The sequence below is a fragment of the Melospiza melodia genome, chromosome 1 (assembly GCF_035770615.1).
Source record: "Melospiza melodia melodia isolate bMelMel2 chromosome 1, bMelMel2.pri, whole genome shotgun sequence".
NCBI lineage: Eukaryota > Metazoa > Chordata > Aves > Passeriformes > Passerellidae > Melospiza > Melospiza melodia.
The window spans coordinates 147,703,552-147,725,518 of record NC_086194.1 but is presented as its reverse complement, the minus strand read 5'-3'; the positions used below and the strand labels follow the sequence as shown (position 1 = coordinate 147,725,518).

Below are 21,967 nucleotides of genomic sequence, written 5' to 3'. Positions count from 1 at the left end.
GGCAAAAAGAAAGATCATTAGTGGCTGGTGATGGATTGTTTCTTGCAAAGATAAACGCAAATTCAGACGTGCTTTGAACTGTCAGTGTAGGCTTGCTTCAATGACAAAGGGAGCAGGTGAGCTGTGGTATCCTGATTATTCTTTTTACTTTGGTTTTAAAAAAAAACCTTTGAAAACCACAAAGTGTTGGAAATATACTGTCCTATCCACTAATGAGCGGTAGAAGTAATGAGATATCTCAAAACTCCCTCAGTGTCCACATACTTAGCAGATACTTGTCTGAACTTCATCTAAATCTTTTCAAAGTGATGCGTGGCTTTGGTGTGAGGAGAGAAACACTGGAAGTAGTTTCCATCTATTTCAGTCATTCAGTGACTCGTGCTGAGTGGCAAGATCAGCTCAGATCTGGGTTTCTATTATGCTTTGTGATGGGCATATGAGATGTCTCTTCTGTTCTGTATTCTCCCCTAGTCCATGGGCAACATTCATAAAACCAGGAGGAGGAAAGTTTGCTGATAACCATTTGTTTGTAAGAAAAATTTTTATCTGAAGGAATAAGTTCTATGTGGAAATATCCTCACATATAGGATGGTGCAGTAGTGGTAATGGTAGAGTCTCAGCTTGCCCAGAAAATTATCTATTTCCCTGAAACCCTTCAAGGGGATTTCACACAGAGTGTGGAGTCTGCCTCTCTTCTTTCCCTTTCTGGTCAATAGGGGCTCTGCTCACATGTACAGCTCTGGCTGCAGCTGCAAGGGAATCCTTATTCCTTATTAATTTAAAGGTTGTATTTAATAGAGGCTTCCTTAAAGCAAACTGGCCTTTGGTAAAGCACAGCAGCTTTCTGTGTCTTTTATCTTGTGTTTGCATTGGCACCCTGAAATACATTTGTTTGAAAAAATGTGTAGTCCCTTTCTCAAAAAAAAAAAGAAAAAAAAAGAAAAAAAGAGAGAGAGAAAGAAAGAGAAAAAAAAAAAAGATTTGTCATTCTCTGTATCTTATTTGCCCGAAGCACTGCCTTGTGCACCATGCCACAGAGAGAAAAAAATTCTGAGCTCTTCATTTTTCTGTACGTCTCACCTTGTGACATCTTCTCACAGGAAATATTCACAGCACATGCAAATTGGTCTCAATCCTTGTGACCAGCAATGGATAAGATATATGCAGGTTCTATCTCAGAAAAAGCTGATCACGTGCTTCCTTTAATAATAAAAGTTGTTTAAATCTGAAGATCTTGTCTAGCTGATGTGATTATTTTAGTTTTAAATTGACTGCAGAGCTGAACATATTCATGTGAGGAGCCTCACTAAACAGTCTGTATATAAAAGAGTGCAGATATCAGCATTTCATTATAAAATACTAAGCATACATGCTGATAATCAGATTTTTTTTTAAAGTGATTGTTTTTTCCCCTCAAATACTTCTCTAGATTCTGTCTAGTCCATCTTGTGAAAGTTTCTGAAAGCAAATTTATAGGAAGAGATTTGTCTCCACCGAATTAATTTCTGTCATTCTGTAAGTTTCCATGTGTTTTGCTGAGATTTGGTGCATATTTGTAAAAATGACTGTTACATACATAACATTAATGAAGAATTTGACAGATTATTCTGTTCTGTTCAGGCCTTAATTCAGAAAAAATGATCTGAGAGAGAAGGAATTGAACTTTATACAGATTTCTTAATGAAGTCCTATGGTCTCTGTTGTTTATGATGGCCTAGGATTTAATCTCCCCTCTCCTCTCTCTTTAGTTTTGTTCATTCTTATAGTCTGTAATTATGGAAGAGTTGGCTTGGAAGAATATTATGTTTTATTTTGTGATTATATTGAAAATGCTTGAGCGTGTCCAAAGGAGAGCAACGAGGCTGGTGAGGGGCTTGGAACACGAGCCATATGAAGAACGACTGAGGGAGCTGGGGTTGTTCAGCCTGGAGAAAAGGAGACTCAGGGGGGACCTTATCACTCTCTTCAGCTCCCTGAAGGGGGGCTGTGGTGAGCTGGGGGTCGGTCTCTTTCTCCGGGCAACAACAGACAGAACAAGAGGACACAGTCTCAAGCTGTGCCAAGGGAGATACAGGCTAGAATTAAGGAGGAAGTATTTTACAGAAAGAGAGGTCAAATACTGGAATCATCTACCCAGGGAGGTGGTAGAGTCACCATCCCTCAAAGAGTTTAAAAAAAGACTGGATGTGGCACGTGGTGCCATGATCTAGTTGAGGTGTTAGAACATGGGTGGGACTCAATGATCTTAAAGGTCTCTTCCAACCCAGAAATTCTGTGATTCTGTGAAATCTTATCTGCATATATAATTTACCCATTGCAATGTGTTACTAGAAGGGAAATGCTGTTAACTGCAAATATGAAGATTTCTAGGCTGCAGAGTTTTTATCCTGTGGCTCTGTGCATCTGTAATGTTGCTGCTTTATCACACAAGATTTGCATCATGGGATGAATCCACTGAAGTAACTTGTGAACTGTCCCTGGAACTGGGGCTTTTCTTATCTTGAATGGTAGCCAGAGCCCTTTGTAGTTCTCTCTCTCTCTGCCTCCCATGCAAGACTCCTCTCAGTGGGGATCAAAGTAGGGTCAGGAAGGGCTTGTAGAAAAAAGCTACAGTCCTGAGTAGGTATTTGAATGCAAAATTATTTAATGGTCTTCTCATTTGTAGTTTTCTAGGATGCTTAAACCATCTCATACTGTAGGTACACCTGGGCTGATTTATATGATCTCAATATTCATACTATAATTGAAATGAAGCTACAGAGGATCAAGACCTCAAAGTTGCTGTTTATCTTCTGACATTTAATTATTTAATGGTTTATATGTATATCTATATCTATATCTATATATATATATATATATATATATCTACCTCAGTTTTATTTTTTCTTCAAACTTTAGGAAGAGTCTACTCTCTTAATTTAGACCAAATTACTTCTAATAATATTGATTTGATGCCTCAATAAGGTAGATAACAAATTTCTACTTTAAATTGTCTTGGTGGGACTTGATGGTTTTGTTTTCAGGTTTTGTCCAAAATGGATCCCACAGAAAGGCCAGCCAGTCCTGCAACTTCAGAGTTAAGGGTTACTGCTTTGGGTGGCTTTAGGTGGCTGCCTGTCTTGTTGTGTTTGTCAGATCCAGACCCATTGGACCTGCTGGGTGTTCATGGCAGGCAAATGTGCTGCTTCCATAATTCCAGTTGTGGTAGAATTGCTGCCAGGAATGTGGAGTTGAACACTTTAACAGTTCAGCAGAGGAAAGTGTAGGAGCATACAGTATGGGTAAATGAAGGTGGTATAAAATGTAATCTTATCCCCTCAAGAGCTGCAGCTGAGCCAATTACTAAAGATGAGGAGCAGGCCTGATGTTAACTGGCCACACCTGTACCAATAAAGAAGAGTGTTTTTATGAAAGAGTGGGTTGGTGGGAACTGGAGTCAGTTGGCTGCTGTGAAGACAAGGAGGAGTCAGTGTGCAGAGGAGCTGCCTACAAGAAACGTCAAGGAGGTGTGAAACTCTGGCAATATGGAACCCTTGCAATGTAATAACAATAGCACTCTTGCACTATAATGACACCAGGAAAGTGTCCCTGTATCCATTAACAGCCTGTAGTGCTGCTTGCCTAGTAAAAATGGATGGGTTAACACCACCCCTTGGGTTAAGTCCTGGAGAAAAACTGATGTATATCATCTGGACACAAAGTGTGGTAGAGAAGTATTTTGTGCAGCTGAGCACCCTACTTAAGGATTACTTAGTAGAATGTGCAGATGGAAGGAATTAGTTGCCTTTGTCAGAGTTGGTGTTATTATCATGTAATTAAAACACTACCTGTTTGTTTCTTCCACTGGGATAATTCATTGATTCACCTATTTTAGCTGCTCATTTATAATGATTTAGTGTTATGTGTTTTCAGAGGTCATTACTGTATGCCTGCTGAGGGCTTGCAGTGCTGGATATTTAACATTAACTAAAAATCTTGGTCTTCTACTGCATTCATAGGAAGAATGTTCTTGTGACTATTGTTTGTGGTTTTGTTTCTCAGAAATACTTTGTGTTCTAGAATTTCACCTAATGTGTATATAACATGAAAATTTAATTAGTTTACCGATTCATATCTGTTTTTGAGAGCTACATAAATTTTAAAAAATCAAGAATACAAAGCAAAATCCAGAGTATTTTGGAGAGCAATTTAAAAGTAAAAAAAAAAAGCACCTAGCATTGAGCTGGGAGCTGTAGTTTTAGAAAACATCTAGAACAAAAATAACTGCTCACCTCTGGCAAAAGAGGGAGAGAGAGGTTTTGCCTTCTCCTTTTCACGCTCTCCTTTGCTCACTCCCTTTCTCTTGCTGCTTAAGCAAGTGCCAGAACCCTGCAGGTGGGCACCACTCCCTAGAGCAGCACTCCCCATCTCAGGGCAGTGACATCTGTCCCTGCAGGGTGAGATGCCTGGCCTGGCACCCAGTGTCAGAGCAGTGCTGGGAAGGTGGAGTGCTGCTGCAGCCATGGTGGTGGAGAGCAAGCAAAACCCCACCAGATTTTGGGGGTTGCACTGTGAGCTGCTCCCTGCTTTAGGCTGAAACAATTAGATTTTCTGTTTTAATTTAAGACACCATTTAAAAATCTTAAAATAGAACAGAATAGAATAGCAAGTGCAGTTGTGGCAGGAACCTGCAGTGAACATCAACTGCCTGACCAAATGTTAAGGCATGTTATTAAGTGGATTGTCCTCTAAAACATTGAGATAGTTTGGGCATTGACCACCTCACTGGAAGCCTGTTCATGTTTTCTATTGCCTTCTTAGTAAAGAAATGCATCCTAGCGTCCGGTCTGAACCTCTCCTGACAGAGCTTTGAACCATTCCCACACTTCCTGTCAGCGGAGACCAGGGCAATGAGAGAAGGGCCTCCCCGTTTGCTCCTCAGGAGGCTGTGGAGCGCCATGAAGTCTTTCCTCAGCCTTTTTTTTTTTTTTCCCCGAAGTAGACGAAGCCAAAATCCTCCGCCTGAGTCCCAAAACGAGGATGTCAGGAGTGGGATTCGAACCCACGCCTCCAGGGGAGACTGCGACCTGAACGCAGCGCCTTAGACCGCTCGGCCATCCTGACCCACGTGGGGCGGCTGTGGCGGGGCTGTCACTGTGTATTTCTGGATACTTTTAGTAATGCATTGCTGGATTTCTGCACGCAGTGGGTGCTGAAAAAATATTCCGAATGAGAGCGTAGCTTGTGTTGACTCTCTGGTGACCATAATAACTGATGTTTATTCATACATGCAGCTGCTGGGTTCTGTGAGTGAGTGTTAGTGTGGGGAGGAATGTTTGTTTGTTACATGTTTGTTACATATGCCATGAAGCAGACATTTGAAGCTGTACAGAAATTAGTAAAAACGTGGTATGCAGTATGGTTCACAATGACATTGCTTAAGGTTGATTAATTTCCTGTAATGTCTATGAAAATCCCCCTGAGATATATACAAGTTTTTCATGGTAAGAGTTCTCTGATATTTGAAAGGGGACTGTGACACTGAAGCAAATTGTATGTCTCCTTGCTGAAGGCTTTTTCCAAAAAAATTCATGCGCTTGAAAACGGAATCTAGGAACCTTTAAATAGACAAACTTGGTCAGGATTTGGAAGTAAAAGTAAATATGAAGGACAAGAGGTGTGCTTGTTTGGAAGCATCAGGTTAAAGTGCAGTGTCTTTGTTTGGAATATAAACTTACTAGAGAAAAAAAAAAAGAAATGAGAAAACCAGAAACTGACTGTCAGAAATGGCAAATAGGATATTTTTATTTTAAATATAAATAAATAATATAACTTATGTTAATCATATCATTAAATTGCTTCATATGTTTCTAGGGAATTATTACAATAATTAATAGAAATTTATGTAATATATACATTAAATTAATTTATTTATAAATAAATTTATATATTCCTTATGTGAAAATTATATATAAAATCGTAACATAAACAAAATTAATATATGAATTATTATGAAATTAATATATAAATATAATAAATGTACAAAAGTTTAATGTATAAATAATATATTGATAATTTATATATTAAATTATATAATTTCTTTAGAATCTTAAAAAGCAATATTTTCCCATGACAAAAAAAGGCAACTCTCTGTACTAAATTGGCCAAAAGTTGGTACTGGTTTTATTTGATACTGCTCCTTCTGAATTGAGAAACCAGTTCTTCTGGCTCCAGTTTGTCAATGTCTTTCTCTTTGGGGAGCCAAAAGTGCTGGGCAGAATACTTTGGTGCTGCCTTATGGGTGCTGAGCTGAGGAAATAATGACTTGTCTTGACCTACTGTCCATGTCCTTCCTTGGAGACACACAAGAGTTGGCTGGACAAGGCTCTCTCTCGTCCTGACTTCAGAGTCAGTCCTATTTTCAAAGCTGACTTTGCTTTGAGCAAAGTTTTAGAGTAGGTAAGTTCTAAAGGTCCCCTCAAACCTAAACTCTTTTGTGATTCTACAACTATGTGCCATCATTTTGGACAATTTTATGTAACAGTGCTTGTGAATTGAGAGTATTAATGTTGTATCTTGGCTATGCTGTAATGTGTCCTTTCTAGGGCAACAAGCAGTCATGTCTGAGGCCCAGCAGAATGAAAAGATGATCCTGTGTGACCAATATTCTTGTAACATACTAGAAATGTTATGTTGGGAGTTATGCTGTAATTTATGCTGCATTTCAGCAGTCTTGGTAGACTTCCTGGAAAATGCAATTTTCTCATATTTACAATTAGTAATATATTTAAATTAAAAAGAAACAGGGCCTTGGAATGGTCACAAAACATGTTTATATGTGCTGAAATAAGAGTCGTTTTTAGCCAGTGTAGTGCTGTTTGTTTGACTGGGCGGTTGATTTTTTTCTAAACAATAGCCAGTAAACTGCTCAGAACTTTTTCCAAAACTTTGGTATACAGCAAGATGGGCAGAGTGCAATAAGCAGAAATAGAGATGGCAGAAGTTTGACCATAAAAGTCAACTCATAATGTAGTAACTCCAGAATGAGCAGCAGTTGCAGCCTACACTCTTTCTGCTGTCAGCACAGAGCTTTCTGGGTCTTCAGCCAGCAGCTCCAAAACCTTGTGTTCCCTACTTCAAGACATATTGATGATGGAACGCTGACTGAATTGCTTGGAAATTAACTAAATAGGTCTTAATTTAAATCAAGTCTAAGTTGTAAAGATACCCATTGTCTTCTAGACTGGTAGATCACACAGGAAAGCATATCTAAGTGCATACCAAACATACAGTGACCTTTGTGAAGAATTTGCTCAAGTCTACTCCTGGACAGCTCTCCCTTAACGTTTTGGGGCATTTTTTGGCTCCGAACTTCATTAACTACAGAGCTAATGATCTGTAACATTAGCTCTGTTCCCTAAAAATCTGCAAATCTGGCTGACTTGCTGGTTAAAACGTAGTCATACTTGGTCTGCAGTTGCCATCCCGACTGAGCTCTAATAAGTGAACTGAAAACCTCAATAAAAAGGCCATATTTAAAAAGATGTGTGCATTCCTCAAATCCTTTGGCACAGACTTATGTAGCTGCCTGTCCATCACACATTCACACTCATCAGACTTGAGGCTGGAGGTTGGTGTTGTGTTGTGTTGGTTGTTGTGTTGCAAGATGTTGATGGGCCCAGCAGATGTGTTCCTATCCACTGAAAATAAAGTCCCTGGGATGTAAAGTGCGTTGGTATTACCCGTTGAAAGGGTTTGCTCAGCTGGTTCCTGATGCTCTGATGACAGCAGGTGCAGAAGAAACTCTTTGGCAAAGGTATTGCTGTCGACAGTGTCTCATGTTTGCCTTCTGCTGGTGCCCAAGCTAATCAGGGATTTGCACTGCTGTATGAGTATAGCAGCAGTTGATCTATTTAAGTGCTAGGTCCAGTATCTCCAGTAGTGGAGATAAAAGGCATCACGTATGAGAGGCCTACTCCCACCTTTGCTTATCCCTCCTGTTACTGAGTATCCCTTCCTTGGACATTTTGGGTTTGTGTCCTGCTTTAAGTAAAGCTTCTCACAAAGTGAGAGCATCTTTTGTGCTTTTCTTGCTTTGAATAGGAGAGTTGCTTTCCTCCTTATGTTTCAGGTGTCTCCCTGGGGCCCTGAAAGAATTCAAAAAGAATGACTGTGTCCAATGGGACTGATGCCTCTTCTTCCAAAGAGAAAATGAAGCATCCAAATGGGTGATAATGAGATGAAATGTAGTTAAATGGAGACTTGACTTCAAATAGTGTTTCCTTTTCACTATACTTATAACTTCACGTTTTGTTCCTAGTTCTATAAAAGCACATGTGCTTGACTTTACAGGTACGTCGAATCCTGTTGTCAAGCCTTTTTTAGTTGCACAAAGAGAAATATAAAGAGATTCAACTCAAAATGTTGTCAAGGAGGTGGGAAGCTCTCTTCCTGCCCCCTGTAATCTTTAGGAACCAGACTCATTCATTTATATGAAAAATATATCAGTAGCCTAAAGAGACTATAGGCTGGAAATGAGACTGCTCTATGTCAGAACCATGCTGTCTCAGCTGCCAGCTGTCTTTGCAGCAGAACTTCAAGCTGAGTTGTAGTCACAGGTAGGAATAGTAATAGAGGCTTTTTCCTGGGTATATTTCCTCTGTTCCAGTGGGAATTAGAGATCTGAGGGGCACAGCTGAAAAAAAAAGTAATCATCTTACTATATTGAAAGTATGTTGAGAATCATCTTACTCAATTTAATGGGTCTTTCTTCGTAGATAGCTCATCCTCAAAAAACCTTATAAGCAAGAATGCTCATAAACCTCCTTTGAATTAAGTACAATCCCTTAAATTTCCTAAATAATATCTTCCTTTTGAAGATATAAAGCATTTTAAATGTGTGGAACCATGTGGTGTTTATGGGAGATCAGGAATACTAGAGAAGGCTGGCATAGCATGTCTGCACTGTCTGTGATAATAAGAGAAGATGCCTCAGGAGCATATGTTATCAGCAGGATCCAGGAGAGATACAGCACCAATGTGTGAGGCGGGGGAGGTAGGATTCCTTCCATTCCCCTTGGTGTGGGTGCTGAGTCCCAGCTTTTCTTTCCTCCCAAGTCACTATTTTGTCAGGAATGTGAACACCAACTGGAGAATTCATTGCTCTGTCATTGCTGTCTGTTGAGTTGGAATAATGTTTTTTTCTTAGCACTTTTAACTCCAAGTGAAATTGATTATTTCTTCCAAACAAAAAGATAGAACTGCCTTTATGTCTTTGTCTCATGTCTGCTGTTCACAAGAGTCACGGGTGTGAGTTTTTGTTCCTGCTTAAGGCAAGGCATTAAGAGCTGAGAGGGCCGTCAGATGATTTCTTGTCTGGTTTCACGTGAACACACTCAGATGAAGAGCTCAGCTCATTTCTGTTCCTAACCTGTCCTCTTCCTGTCTGGTAACTATCAACTCCCATGGATGGATGTAGTTACATTTATGGTTATCAGTACAGGGTATGGATGGGCTGCAGAGTATCAGAGTATCAGTACAGAGTATTTAACAAGGCTGCAGTAAAAGGTAACTCGATAGCTGACACTGGGCCAGAACTTGACCTGCAAAATCCTAATTACTAATTGATGAGTAAGCATCTTACCTGACTTTCAGCTTCCAGCTCAAGTGTTCAGCAGTGAAAAATGTCCTTCTGCTTGTTAAAAAAAGTAAAAAAAAAAAAGAATTTGTAAATCATTGGAGATGTGATAAGCGTGGAAAATTACAGTGACAGAATAACTACATTTTATTGTTAATGAGGACTTTATTTTTACTTTTATATAGCAAATTCCTAAAATATTTGAAGCACAACTGCATATTTATACTCTATTAAAGTTCTGTCCTTTATAAATAAGGCAATAGAAAACAAACTATTGAGTTGGAAGGAGTCTTGTCAATTATTTATATTAAATGAATCGGATGATGTTGTGTGTCCCAGACTCTCAAGTGGAAAATCCCGTGACAAAAGTAGTTTATCACACAACCTGTGGTGGAGGCCCTGTGTCCTCTCTTGGTGGTTTTCAGGAAGGCTGAGACATGGTAGAGAAGCTTTAGCTTAAACAGGGCTAAATAGGGATTAGCTGGTAGGCCTGGATGTGGAGGGGTGATGTAGCTAACAGAGGATTTAGTGAAAGGAGAGCTCAAGAAGGGCTTGCCTTGTGCTAGCTAGAGAAGGGAGAACCATATGGGGTTATCTAGAGTGTTGCAGGTGATTTTGTTTTCCAGATATTTTCCAGGGTAAGAAACAAGCTTTGAAAAAAGGACAATACCTGGCAGTGGCTTTGTTTCTATTTCCATGTTATAAAGCCACTTCCTGCTTACTAAAACCTTATGGAAAGAGTAAATCCCAGGTCTGTTGGTACTGGATATCAGTTGTGCTTGAAACCTTTTTTTGAACACTGCAGCTCTTCTCTCCAGATGGAATGGATGGGATCTGCAGCCTCTTGCTCTCTGATACACAAGTGAATATTGCTTCTGAGGTGCAGAGGGAATGAATTTCCAGCTGATTTTATATGGGGCTATTTGCAATAAAAAAAAGCATGCAACCAGTGAGTGTATCACTGCTAATTATCACACAATAAAGATAATCAGAAATAACAATGATATTGTTCTATTATGTAATAAGAACACTTAAGTATTGAATAATGATTAATGTATTATAAAATGTGGAAGGTTTCTTAAGAGTGTTGTAATTTGGAAAGTGGGATTTTTTAGTGCAACTGTCAGTACTAGGGTCTTGTGACTGTGTTATGCAGTATGTAAAAGAAATAATACTTTAAGTTCAAGATATTCCACCATTCACTGTGTACAGAAAACACTAACACAGTAGCTGTCAAATATTAACCATCCCTTAGACTTCCCTCATTTTCTAAAAGCATGATATTTATATGTTTACTTTCCTTATACCAAAGAGACATAGTATCTTTTTTCTTTCCCTCAAAAGACTTTCTATTTGCATGATTAATATGTTCCTTGCATACTGTAAAGAGGAATATCTGCTTCACTCTGGTACCCAGGCTGACTCCCCATCAACTATTTTCCAAACTAACATAAGAATTATTTATGTTTGCAACAAAAAGAAATCATGCTGCTTTGGAGTGTGGTTTTCTTGTTGACATTTTAGAAACTGTTCCAGGCTCTTCTTAATATTTAGACAAACAAATATGTTTGCTTTTTTCTGGTGCTGCTGTTGACATTTCCTAAGGGAATTGCTGTAGATGTTAACAACTTCCCAGCACAGGCATGCTGTAATGGAAGAGTTCTTTTCTTGTGGCCCTGACACAAATTCCCTTTAACTGATGTTTTTGCTGAAAGTAATGTGATTGTGATAACTTATGTGAGTCAGGGTAAATGTGAATCAGTCCTGGCTATTTTGGGGAGCATAAATGTCTGCAAAACTCCTCAGTGTTTTGCTTCTTGCAGATACAACAAGCAGAAGGTACCAATTTATTGTGTGCCTCAGAGCCTCTGTGCTGCACAAATATCTGCAGTGCAGAGCAGGAAGAAGGTCCATGAGGAGCATTGGTAATTGGTGAAACCTTAAGGCCAGGGAAGCTTGTACCTCTACCTGCAGAAATTGGTCAGTTTGGGGCTTGGCTAATTTTGGAATCAGTAGCCACAAGAAGAACCACAGAGTGGAGTGTGCCCTTCTGTGTGTCCCATGGGCAGTGTAGGTTAGACACAGACTGATGTGTGTGGGTTGAACCTGTGCACTGCCATAACTTTACTGTCTGGTCAGTACAAACAGGGTGTGATTATGTTAGCCTTTAACCCTGGGCTGTCCACTTAGTGAATTTATATAGCCTTTTATGGGTGAAGATTTTGAAGATTTTTTTAAGCAGGTTGGGTTTTGTTCTGGTATCCCAGATTGAAATTCTGAAGCTCTATATACAACCAGCCTGTTTAGCATGTGTCTGTATTAAAAATGTCTGCATTGTTCCCGCAAGAAGCAGTTATAGTTTACAATCTTTTAGCGAGGCCATATCTTTTTCTGACTGGTCATGTATTGCAGAAAGTGAACAGATTTTCCTCAAAACTCTTTGCTTTTTTGTTTCAAAATCTTTTCAGCTGAAAAACATTTGTCTCTGGGATTATCCTAACCTCAGTTGTTATATTGTCTGCATTTTCAGTGAAAGTGTAGAGAAACTCGCTGGTAAGACAGTCATGCAGCAGCATTTTAGCCATGTTTGTTCCATTCCTGAGCCCTTCGGCTGAGGCTTCAAGAGGCAGTCTTTGTTGGGCTGTGGCTGTTCCCCTGCCTTGAAAAAGAACAAAAACTGTCAGGAAGAAAGATATTCATCCTAAGGGTAGACTCCAGTTACATTAAATAGAATAGCAGCCACTTGGAGATGGGACTGGAAGGCAGCCAAAAGGACACTGAAATTTTTCAATAGTCTGTCCCTATCCCTGTCTTCCAGTGATCAACAGAGAATGTAATTTCAACCTTCAAACTATTCACTGCAACCAAAGGAAACTGAATGCTGTTCTGGCTCTATTTTAAAGAGCTTTGTAACCTAGATGAGGAGATACTCTTCTTTTAAATGTGCATGTTGTTCTACTATTGCAGTAAATCATTGTGGGTATTGCCGCTTATTGATTTAAGTAAATTGTCCTTTTGGCTGTCTTGTTTCATAAGGAGAAAAGTTGACCTTGACCTGTGGATATGACACATTTTCAATCGGAGTTTTGATTAAGGATTTCTCAGATGGTTCTTCCTGCTTGCATCATTAGCTGGAGGCAGTCAGCCAGGAATTGCCAAGTGAAGTCATGTTTTGAGGCATTCGTGTCGTGACAAGATCAAATGGCTTTCCTTGTAATGCCTGCAAAAGGCTTTAACTGTGTGCTGCACATTCTTTATGAACGTCTCTCAGATTTATGTATGTAAAGGCTGATGGCCTGTGACTTCTAGCAACATTGCAGCCTCATGAACCTCCAGCAATTTCAGACATGTATTTTCAGTATCATTTTTCCCTTCCTTGTGAGAAATCTCTGCACCCTCATGCCACTAAAGGGAGATGTAACCCATTGAGCTGGGTGGGTCCTCTCAGCTAAAATAAGATCAGAAATAGCTGTCAGAATAGGTCTGCTGCCACCTGGTTTCCGGCACTACCCTTCCCTTCCCAGTGGAATCTCTGTGAACGTCTCCCAAGGAAGAGAAGAAGCCGAGGCCTTTTAAATTAAAACGTTGCATTTTAGTAAAATCAGGGATGCGGGAATATAAGAAAAATAAAAAATTGCATTATGTAGGTAAAAATCTCTTTCCTACTGTCAGATATTTGGGAACTTTTAAAAATTATATGTATTCTAATATTTGTGCAATGCAGTTTTTCTGTTTTTCTCTCCTTCTGAAATGTAGAGTTGTATTTGTGTGCTATTAAGAAACCCAACCCCCTGTCCCTTTTTTCTACACATAATGGTAGTGAAGTAGTTGCTAGGATAGGAAAGCAGAGGTGAGAGGTGTCCTCTCTGAGCATGCTTTGATGTGAAGTAGAGATGACATTTGGCCTCAGAAAGACGATCTGTAGGATTCAGGAATTGAGAATGATAGGTACAATAGGTATATGCTCTCAGCTTCCCACAAAAAATTGGCCTGCTCTGTTTTGTGAGGAGGTGTCAAAGTACAGGGTAGCTAAATGTTCTGCTGCCCAGGTCATGGGAGAGTGCCACAAAGTATGGCACTTGCTATGAGGTGTTACACAAACGTGGAGTGTTATCTAAAGTACCCAGTGACCATGGCTGGTTATTATGAAGAGCATCAGTTGCCACTGTGAGTAGTACATTAGCTTCAACAGAAACTACTTGGTGCATTCAAGAGTAAAATAATGTCCTTCAGTTTTTTCCTTAGTTTAGGAAGGGCAGCCTTCTGCAATGCAAGAAATCTGGATTTACAGCATGTTCACAGCTAATGTGCTCTTCAGGATGGATAGTTTTATCCAATCAGTTTTTTAAAATGTTTGGCAGATAGAGGTGAAAGAGCCATCTAATATCCGCCTTTGAATGCAGTGTTTAGCAAACATACTGAATTGAATGTATGGCTCAGATTTCTGTCTCTCACTGTGCTTGTGCAGAGTCTTTTGCTTTTAAAGACCATGATAGATGAAGTGACAATAATGACAGATGTTTTCTGTAATGTGGATGGCATGGCTTGCTGTCGTGGGGATCCTGGACTTAAAAAGGGCAGTGCTGTTATCCATGCCTGTCCTGGGGATGCATTGGGAGAAGATCACTTTGTTCAGCCAGAACTGCATTGTACACCTCAGTGCCACACAGACCTGCAGATGCTAATGACTTCCCAATCTGTTTGTCATTAAATGGTCATTAAATTTTCTATGATTATTCTTTTCTGAGCACAATTAGTTCACTAGTTCATTATAAGTGCTCTGCTTTTTTTTATCACTGTGCTACAGCAAATAATGAGGGCTGAGAAGAAGACTGAATGAATAAAGAAAGGAGATGGAGAAAAGAGGTGAAAGGAGGGAAAGTGAATGAAAATTAGGGACAGGGAAGTTACATATGTATAAATATTTTGGCAGCTCTAGAAAAATGAGTAGACTCAGGACTATTTATTAAGAAAAGACATAGGACAATAGAAATTGCAACTTTTAAAATATGGGGAAAATATTCCAGGTGTCTTGCATCAGTTATAAGTTTTAGGTTTTTTTCCTAAGTGTTTGAATTTAGAAAATAAAATTGAAGCAAAAATAGAAAGAGGAAAACTGAATAGTGGACCACAGAATGAAGAAAGTGACTGAAAAGGAAGAGAACCAGAGAGGGAAGGCTACCTAAATCCACTTTGCTCTATTGCATTTTATGTTCTGAGCCATACTTAGTGCCCCATTTCAAAGAATTTAAAAGGTGATTGCTTATGGCTACTGAAAATGCATGTATTTGTTTTTTATACAAAAAGTTAATTAACCTGTGGAGCTGATATCACAGAGGTGAAATTTCTAGGGAACTCAAAAAGGCCTTCACCTTTGTCAGCAGTAAAGAAACACCAAGGATTTTGTGAAGACAGTGTGATGCTTCTTCTAAGGATTACAGGAAAAATCTCCATTGCTCTAGGGATGAAACTTCTGGCTGACAATGGTCTGGAAGGAGCTTTCCTTGGGTTTTCTCATGGGTGCTGGCTGCTTGTCAGTAGTAGGACCCCTATTCTCACAGTGGTTTTGTAAACTGATTTTTGTGGTGTTTTAGTTCTTGTCATGCAATGGGGCTAAATAATGCAACTCATGCTAGAAAAAAGTGGCAGAAAGTGATAAACCTTTCTGAAAACATTATGATCAGCCAAGGTCAGTTCTGAAGTCATGGCCAAGCACAAAGGGGACTGCAGACATCATAGTTACAGCCCACCACTCCATGCACTTCCCATTTCTGCAGTGAAGGAAAAGCTTTTTAGATGAAGGTCTAATGAGTCACATTAGCTGGTATTTCATCTGCCATAATAATGGACCACAATCAAAACATAATAATTTATATTCTGTATGAGGTGTTTAAGTAGAACTGAATGAAAACTCACAAGATGAAGACATATATTGCTATTTTTGCCTCTTTAGTCTTGTTTTAGTTTTTCTTGGGTCATAAAGAGCCTTTTTATTTCAGCATAGAACTACTTCATCTAATAAAGGAGTTTTTGATTTTTTTTTCTGAGCATTTGTACATGTTGTTAAACAATAGTTAAATGTTTGCTTCATTGGGCTAGTGAAAGGAGAGTTGAGGTTTTCAGTGCTGAAGTGTTGCTCTATTACTGCTTCCTGCAGAGCCATCTCCATCATATGTTTGCTCTTTAATTTGCCAATTCTTTTTAATATATTGTTGTTATGTGTCACCCTGAAGTGGAGTGGGGTTGTTCTACTTTTCTTGATTTCTTTCATTAAAATTACTGACTTTTAAACTCTCTTTTGGAGCTTAATAATAGCCAGTTTTGATATAGTAACAAAAAAAGAAAGCCTAGACCTTTAAGAATATTCCAAAGAGGCTATAAAACAGACTATCAGATTACTGTTCACTTGAAATGATCACAGTGATAGAGAGATTAAAAGAAATTTGCATAACTCTTCAAACAGGAAAAGACAAGATTGATATTATTATACCAAATGTGACATTGAAGAGCTTAGAATTTATTTCCTCACAGTTCTTTCTGGCCGGCTGGATTAGTGGAGGACAATAAGCCATGCTGGACCCACTTCTTCCTTTAGGTTCTGATTTTCATCTGGAGAAAGGATACTTGAATTGATCTGGTTATTTCATGCTTGCAAACCATGATTACTTGAGAGTATGATTTACAGTTAAGAACCATAATGGCATAAAATTTAAGCACTCAGAAAAACACTGGATTAAATGTAAAGATAATGTCACATTGGAAGAGCTAATTCCTGGTGCACTGTTGAATCTTAAATTCACTTGGTAATAAAGAAAAATTTAACTCGGAATAAAAGGAGAAAGAAAGCACTATATTTTCCCTTGTGAGCAAGCTAGCAGAGAATTTTCACAGCCTTCCTTCCATTTTATGTCTGGACATAAAATAGTCACATAATGTAGGAGTAATCAAGTATTCCATATACAAGATGAAATTCATATATCTGATTTTTTTTCTGACCGACGTATGTGCTTGGTAATCTTCTTTTCATATGTGTTTAGTAGTGTAGAGCAGTTCCCTGGAAGGTACAGGAAAGAATGTGGGAACTGATGAAGTGAAGAGAATTCAAAGAAGGAAAATGAAGAATGGATTAAGAAATTTTGGATTAACAAATTATGGAGGTAATTTGGATCCATGAGAATATAGTAATGCTTCCAGGTGGCTGTACCCCAAGATACCAAATATATCTTTATTCCTGTTTCTGGTCCCCACTCTCCCTTCACATGCATTGCCCTGTGAGTTAACAGTGGGCTTTCTGGTCATGAGATTAGACCTTCATCTAAAAGTTATATAGATTAATGCTAAATCCCAGCTCTGAATAGTTTTGGGTAACACAAGAGAGGGAAGTCCATTATCTGTGTAGGTGAAAGTTCATTTAAATATAGTTTATGATAGGAAGAACTTCAGAAAAAAAGAGCCTCATTCCAAAAGGAAATTACCATAGCATCAAGTTTGATAAGGAAGTTTTAATTTTCCTGCACTAGATGTAATCTTACAAAATTGCCAAGAATTTCACTGCAGATGTTAGCAGAAGCAAGTTCAATACCTGGATGATTTCTTTGTTAATTGATGTTACTGCTCAGAATTTGTCCTTATTGTAGCTTGACTTCGTTCTTTCTCTTTTGTTTTTATCACAATTTATGAATGCAAAAAAGGTTCAGAAATGTTTATTAAAGCTGTTCCTCTGCCACTTTAAAGCTGTTAACCATGTTCCATCTTTATAATGATGGATTAAGTACCCTTTACTGTCATACTTCTTTTCTAACACTTCCTTTCTGGATGGACCAATAAAATAGTCCTAAGGGAATGTACAAACATATTAGAGGAAGGTTTTTTTTCTCCTCAGTATCTCCAAGAAGCCAGCCCCACTTCTGGAGCAGGAACACTATGATAATATATCACATGCTTGTTATATCAATTACTGTATATCACAAGCTGCTAAGGTCTTGTTTTACAAAAAGGCTGCCAGTTGTAATGGCACATTGAGGATATTTAATAGCACTCATGCAGAACCCACTTCGTCACTGCTTTATAGTATGTGAGATAACAGCTCAATAAATACTCCAGGCCAGCCAGAACTGAACATTAACTACAAAATTTAAAATACTTCATTCATTTCTTGCCAAAAGTATTGGGCACATACAAAGCACTTACACCTCCTGCATGGTTAGGAAAAATATTGTTTTGCAACATTAATTGCAAGTCGACTTCAAAATATTTTAGAATAAATACTGCCTTTGCAGAATCAGGTTTTAAACCAACAAAGATACATGACCATTTACTGCTCATGGAATAGGATTAGAATCATTATCAGAATCACTGGAATATGGTACAAACTTAGCATTCTGACTTCAAAAGCAATTGCATGTTTAGGCAATTTTACATTTTCTTAAAGCCAAGCTAAGCTGATTCCACATGACAGTGGTTTTAATGAGGCTCAATAAACAGTACAGTTTGTAACCTCAGGCCAACTGCTGAGCAGAAGCCAAGAGCAGTGCTACAGCTTTAGTGAACCCATTACTGTGAAAGATGCTGGATCCTGGAGCAGCCTGAGTCACTCATTGCACAAGAGATGAAGCTCCAATAAATAAAAATGAATATCTAACGTGACGGGTGACAACTTCATGCAAATGTGATTTTCTCTGATTTGACAGTGCCTTGATAAAGTCTTAATGCATGTGGCTTACTAGCAACCATTTAAATTTTTAGCCATTGAATCTTCTGTTTTACTTGCAGACATTTGTATTTGGGGCTTGTGGTTTCCTAAAGGTATTGAAAAATTGTTTTGCTTGTGTATTGAGCCTAATTCTCAGAGCTACTCAAGATCTAGAACAGCTTCTATAAACTGTTAGAGTAGTCAACAGTGCTGAAATGCATATGTTTTCTTTGCCAATTTATGGTTATTTTTTTATCAAATTCTTTTAAAGGTGAATTGATATAGGTTGTTTCCTACCCTTAGGGCTGATCTTAGACCATGTTCCCCCACCAGCACATTCACTGACCTGGAGCCCCATGAGAGCAGTCTGCATCCCCTGTGAACGAGGTGAGGAAATGGGGGCTGATGAACCACCAGAGGCAGCATAACTCCTCTTTTAAGGTCCCATGTCTCACTTAGTCCATCTAGCGTGGATTGATGGTACCAGGAATGGAGGGAAAGGAGGGCTGGCTGTTGATATCTTTATTGATTTAATCTCGTTTGCCTTGAGAGTCTCCAGCTCATATCTGTGCACTTCAGTTATTAAAAATTACGTTTTAAGTTCCTAACTGCAGGCAAGCTTTTGAGTGAATGGTGTAATTCTTGTAATCAAAGCATGAGCTTTATTCTTTCAAAGTTACATACAAGCTTCAGTGAATTGTTCCTGTGTCTGCTGAAGCTTCTCTCTCATTCTGAATAGCAGAGAAATAACCATCTTTCTTTTTTTCTTCTCCAATGAGATTTGCTGTTTGGTTGATATTCCTTTTGAAAGGAAGTTCAGATATGAAAGCCTGGGACAATGATAATATGGAAAAAGATATTTTCTATCAGTCTCCATGAACTTTACTGTTCTGGGTAGAAGGACCTCATTTAGCCTAAGCAGCTAATGTCTCTCTTAGTCCTTGTGAAAGTATTTCTGAAGGGTATCTGGAAATATAGAATGAATGGATTTAGGGGCTAAAAAGAATAGAAGAGCAAAACCGAGATACTTAATCTTCAAGTGAACAGGGAGGCTGAACCAACTCTATGGATGATTTATACACCAAAAGCATGGACCAAAATAAACAGAAGAGTTGGCAGCACAGGACAAAAAAATTGGTCTTGTACAAGAAAATAGTTAGAAATTAGTTTACATTGCTGGGAATAGTATAGTATGTAGTGGGTAATGCTTGGACTTGATCTTAAATGTATTTTCCAACCTAAATGTTTCTGTGATTCTGCATGATGTGCTGGACTGTTTATTCATATTTCCCTGAGATAATCTTATCAAAACCCCTTAAATCTAAGAATCAGAGTTGTGATTCTTATATATGTTTTTCCTATCATCTTTGCAAAGTTGCTGAATCACAGTTTAAAGTGGTTAATGCTGAAGTATAAGCTGTTAACAGGTTTACCATTTATGCTTTTGATCTTCAGCCTAGTAAGACAGCAGAAAAAGATGTTAAGATAACACAAAGCTTGTGCAAAATGATTCTGCAATCAGATTCTGTTCCTTGTTTAGTGCAGTTAAATTACCAAATGGCAACAACAAAGATTAGGTTGTCATCTGCTGACATTTATTTCAGTGGGAAACAGGAAAATGCAGTGTTAGAAAGTAATATCAGAAACACTAGGGATTTACAGAGATATAAAGAGACAGATAAACACAACAAAAATCAATATGGTTAGTGTCCTCAGCTCCATCTCCACTTTCCAGAATGATATAGTTTCTATTTACAGTTCGGAAATATGTCCTCAAATACTGGTGGCATTGCAAGAAATATTCTGGGGAACAGTCAACATCATCACACAGACCATGAAGGGACAAACCACAGCTTTTAATCAATGGAGGAAGGGAAATGAGTGTTACTAATATACTCTTCTCCCTTACAAGGTGGCAGGCCTGATACAGTGCAGACTGATATGTCTGAGCCAAGGCACAAAATGCAAAGCCAACTTTGAATGGGTACATCAAACACTTGGAGTTCCAGGCAGCAGGATCCGTACTGTGAGATTAAACAAGGGTTGCTAGTTTGGTTTTGCAAGCAGATTGACTGTTGGTATTTGAAGTTGTTTTATAAGGGGTTATCTTTCATGTTTCTTCATAGAAATATGGAGAGACTGGCATGAAAATTGTTTTTTATCATTTTATAGTGTTTTCCTCAATTTCCTCTTGAGTGATCCTGCCAGGTTAAAATACACATGCGGAAGAAAACAGTCATGGTTATCCTCCTAGGCTGTGGTAAGCCAGAGGCTTTATAGGCCTAAAGCTATATGTATATATATGTAAAGGTAGGTAACTGATCATAACATATTATTCAGGACTAATGCTAGATCTGGACTTTATAGTATCTTGTATTCTAAAGAATTTGGCGCCTAATGTCTTTTTAAGTGTTGGTATTCCTGCACTCAGAATAAGTGATTGCTGACCTAGGGAAAGAAATGGGGCATCTGTGCAGAACTCCAGAATTTCAATGGCTCCACATTAAAAGATGCTGGCTTATTTACTGAGTCATAATTTATTGGTGTTCCCCATCTCTATAAAAGTTTAAAAGTATAAAAAGCTAAAATAGACTATAAATCCAGAACCTGATCCCTTCTGATGCATATCTAGGTTCTGTGGCCAGTTTTCCTGAAGGTACCCTATGGGGAGTCAAGGTTCACCCCAATTTTTTTTGTTATACCTTGTGATGTATTCCTACCACTGTGATAATCAATCAAGCGATGAAATAATTTGGTTTTGAGTAAAAATTGATGAGGCACATATAATAGTCCATGCCAGGCCTCAGAATTTTTCGTGTAGTGAAAGGAGAGCTTTCCCTACTTCCCATTGGTATCCCCCATGTTTGTGGTGCCTGGGACAGATTTTGAGTGGGTGTGGAAATTGTGCTGGTGGAGGTCTCGTCACATGGCACACATGATTGTGACCACCCTGCCTGAAATCCCCTACCCACAGCCAAATGGGGGGGATAAGCTCCCTTTGTACCACCCTTGGCTGTGCTAACAAGGCCATGCAGGAGGATCTCTCAGCAATCCATCTAGCGTGGATTGATGGTACCAGGAATGGAGGGGAAGGAGGGCTGGCTGTTGATATCTTTATTGATTTAATCTCCTTTGCCTTGAGAGTCTCCAGCTCATATCTGTGCACTTCAGTTATTAAAAATTACGTTTTAAGTTCCTAACTGCAGGCAAGCTTTTGAGTGAATGGTGTAATTCTTGTAATCAAAGCATGAGCTTTATTCTTTCAAAGTGACATACAAGCTTCAGTGAATTGTTCCTGTGTCTGCTGAAGCTTCTCTCTCATTCTGAATAGCAGAGAAATAACCATCTTTCTTTTTTTCTTCTCCAATGAGATTTGCTGTTTGGTTGATATTCCTTTTGAAAGGAAGTTCAGATATGAAAGCCTGGGACAATGATAATATGGAAAAAGATATTTTCTATCAGTCTCCATGAACTTTACTGTTCTGGGTAGAAGGACCTCATTTAGCCTAAGCAGCTATCCCAGACTACTGCAAACTGGTAATTGAGTGCAAAATTAATATTATTTTGTTAAATTGTCACTTGAGTAATTGTTGTTGTACAGCCATTGCTCTGCTGCTGTTGTGATTGCTTCTCAAATAAGAAGGTTTGTTTTTTTTTAT

The 21,967-nt window shown here is 38.6% G+C and overlaps 1 protein-coding gene and 1 non-coding gene across 12 annotated transcripts in view; one reads left to right on the top strand and one right to left on the bottom strand.

Moving 5' to 3' along the window:
• Positions 1-21,967, top strand: part of OXR1 (oxidation resistance 1) — a 346,510-nt gene that overhangs the window by 131,728 nt on the left and 192,815 nt on the right. For 2 of the 11 annotated variants that reach the window (XM_063171040.1, XM_063171036.1), the window contains exon 2: positions 18,612-18,695. The exons of the other annotated variants lie outside the window; for them this stretch is intronic. The gene's annotated coding sequence lies outside the window, so the exon portion shown is untranslated. The remainder of the gene's footprint in view (positions 1-18,611; positions 18,696-21,967) is intronic. 11 annotated transcript variants of the gene reach the window in all.
• On the bottom strand, positions 5,021-5,103 carry TRNAL-CAG (transfer RNA leucine (anticodon CAG)). Its single transcript has one exon. It is a non-coding gene; the product is annotated as a tRNA-Leu (tRNA).